The sequence below is a fragment of the Mastomys coucha genome, unplaced genomic scaffold (genome assembly GCF_008632895.1).
Source record: "Mastomys coucha isolate ucsf_1 unplaced genomic scaffold, UCSF_Mcou_1 pScaffold1, whole genome shotgun sequence".
NCBI classification, from domain to species: domain Eukaryota; kingdom Metazoa; phylum Chordata; class Mammalia; order Rodentia; family Muridae; genus Mastomys; species Mastomys coucha.
Genome location: NW_022196891.1, coordinates 195,893 through 199,257, shown reverse-complemented (window position 1 = coordinate 199,257; position 3,365 = coordinate 195,893). Strand labels below are relative to the sequence as shown.

Here is a 3,365-nt window from a genome sequence, read left to right as displayed (position 1 = left end):
AAAGAACACTTCAACTATTGGGGCCCAGGAAACACTTCACAAAACAAATAAACATCAATCTTAGTCAGACATGGATGGTTTACTACATGAATACCCTAATACTGATTGATCAGAATCATAGCTCTGAATATGTGGATTGAACCACAGAGACAAGCATTGTTTTCTCTTAGCTTATAAGAAAAAAACATTAAAACCACAATGAGCTAATATGCAGGTGCAGAAAGTGGATAAATGGATATTAGCCCAGAAACTCGGAACACCTAAAATTCAATCCACAAACCACAAGAAACTCAAAAGGAAGGAAGACCAAAGTGTAGATACTTCGATCCTTCTTAGAAGGGAGAACTAAATACCCATGGAAGGAGTTGCAGAGACAAAGTATGGAGCAGAGACTGAAGGAAGAACAATTCAGAGACTGCTCTACCTGGGAATCCTTCCCATATTCAGTCACAAAACCCAGACACTATTGTGAATGCCAGCAAGTGCTGTCTGACAGGAGCCTGATATATCTGTCTCCTGAGAGGTTCTGACAGTGCCTGACTAATATAGAACTAGAGACTCACAGCTATCCATTGGATTGAGTGCAGGGTCCCCAATGAAGGAGCTAGAAAACAAACCCTAGGAGCTGAAGGGTTTGAAGCCTCTTAGGACGAACAACAATATGAAATACCTAGTGCCCTCAGAGCTCCCAGGGACTAAACCACCAACCAAAGAATACATATGATGGGACTCATGGTTCCAGCTGCATATGTAACAGAGGATGGCCTAGTCAGTCATCAACGAGAGGCCCTTGGTTCTATGAAGGTTCTATGCTCCAATGTAGGGGAATGCCAAGGCCAGGGTGAGTTGGTGAGCTGGAGCAGGGAGAGGGTTATATATATATATATATTTGGAGGGGAAACTGGGAAAGGTGATTATCATTAGAAATGTAAATAAAGAAAATATTTAATAAAAATGTAAAAGGAATAAAATATAGTTATTCCCATCAAAAAAAGAAAGTATTGTCTGCTGTTTGTCTCTGACTCAAGCCATTTTAGACATAAAAATTCAAATTGACCTTTAATTTGATGCACCCTATGTTAAGCTTTGTGAAATTTCTTTTTCTATTTTGTTTTGTTTTTGTTTTTGTTTTTCAAGACAGGATTTCTCTGTTGTAGCCCTCGCTGTCCTGGAACTCACTCTGTGGACCAGGCTGGCCTCGAACTCAGAAATCTGCCTGCCTCTGCCTCCCATGTGCTGGGATTAAAGGCATCTGCCACCACTACCTGACTGTGAAATTTCTTAAGATTAACAAACCTCATAACATAACAGGTTATGTGGTCATCATTACCTTGATTAGTCAAGTTATTTTTCTGTGTCAATGACTAACAAAAATATTACAGCAACAATATAAAATAGCTGGCATGTATGGAACAAAATGGCTACAGCTATGCTTGGGTTGAGGCAGACTTTAACACAACACCAGAAAACATATGGTAATTTGATTGAAGTGGCCCAAAGAACTCAATAAACATGATAGAAAAAATTAGTAAATGAAAAGATGTCAGTACCATGTTTTGTCACATTAATATAATGAATGACCTTACCTACTAAGATGTTTCAAACCAACTACAGTGAAAAACAAGTGATTCAAATGTCATTGAATATCACAAATTCTTATTCACTGATGTCCAGAAGGAAAAATGGCACAGCCTTTTTGAAAGATTTGTGGTTTCTTACAAAATTGAACACTTTTACCTAATGAGCCAGCAGCCCCACTTGTTATCTCAAAATAACCAAAAACTAATATACACATACTGTATTATTAAATGTTCTTTAGAGTAACAGAATTTATAGAATGAATCCCTCTCTAAAGAGAAGGGAATTTCTAGAATATCTAGAACAGGCTGAATTCCAGTTAATACAACAATAACTGCCTATGCATTGAAAGTCCAAGAATACAGTAGTTGTTCATTCCAAGAACCAGGATTTCTCAGATAGTCAGTATACTCTGGAATCCAAAAGTAGTAGGCTATAATTTTATCTGAGGAACTGTCTTGATAGTGAGGACTACAGCAAGAAGAAAGAGGCTTCCTTCTTCCGTGTTCTTTATATAGGCTGACAGCAGAAGGTGTGGTTCAGATTAAGTGTGGACCTTTCCACTTCAAAAGATCTGAATTAAACGTTTATCTCTACACCTTAAAGATCTAGACTAGAAGTGGTTCTTTTTGCTTCTAATTTTTTAAATTAATAAGCACCTCACTACTGTGCCCAGTCATTTGGGTTTTAGTTAGATGCAGGATTAATCAAGTTTACAATCGAGATTAGTCATCACACATACAAACCTTACAGAAATGTTTTGGAAGCTTTGTGCATAATTGCCAAAATTTCAAAGCAATCTTGATGTCTTTAGGAGATAACAGATACATTGTAGTATACTGAGACCATAAAATGGTATTCACCAAAAACAAAAGTAATATTGATTCATGAAAACACATGGAAGAAGTTTAATGGAGAAGTTACATAATTATCTCAAACACGATATTCTATAAAAATCAAAACTAAAAATAATGAAAAAAATCAGTGGTACCCAGAGGGTGTAGGAAAGGAAGAATGAAGAAGCAGAACATAAAGGACATTTATGGTAGTTGATGCATCATTAGACATTTGTGCAATATCACAATTTAAGAATGGAAATCAAAAGACATGGAGTATACAAATTTAATGCCAGCATTCAGAAAGCAACGTCAGGTGATCTCAATGAGTTCCAGGCCATCTTGGTCTTCATATTGAGTTTCAAGTCAGCCAAAAATATACAATGAGACCATGTCTCCATGAAAACAATGAAGCATGGAGGGAAGCAGGAGTTAGACAGAGAGAACTCTAAATGAAATAATGAGGTGATTAGGGGATGAAGTAGAGTCTTCACCTGCTACCTTGCTTGGATAGGTTTTTTGCTGGATTTTCTTCCATCATCTGTATAATGAAATATTGGACTGAAATTATAATCATGCTTTCTGCCTATAAAAAAAAAACTCAGTCAACAGAATTATGTAAAGGAGATAAGGCAGCCAGCCAGGAGGCAAAGGCCCCACGAGTCGCAGAGGAGCCACAGGGTGGCAGGGACAGGATCCTCTCAGCTTCCACCATCTTCTCTCTGGTGAGTTCCTAAGCCTGGAGCAGCCAGCCGGGAGGCACAGGCCCCACGAGTCTCAGGGGCCTTGCAGGGCGTCAGGGACAGGACAAGCTCCGGTCAGAGTCACTAAGAACATCTAACACCAAAAATCAAGAGATTGTGAAAGGCAAACGCAAGAATCTTACTAACAGAAACCAAGACTACTTGGCTTCATCAGAACCTAGTACTCCCACTGCAGCAAGTCCTGGAT

General features: G+C 38.5%; 1 pseudogene; it reads left to right on the top strand.

Moving 5' to 3' along the window:
• Positions 1-3,365, top strand: part of LOC116069409 — a 32,473-nt pseudogene that overhangs the window by 26,252 nt on the left and 2,856 nt on the right.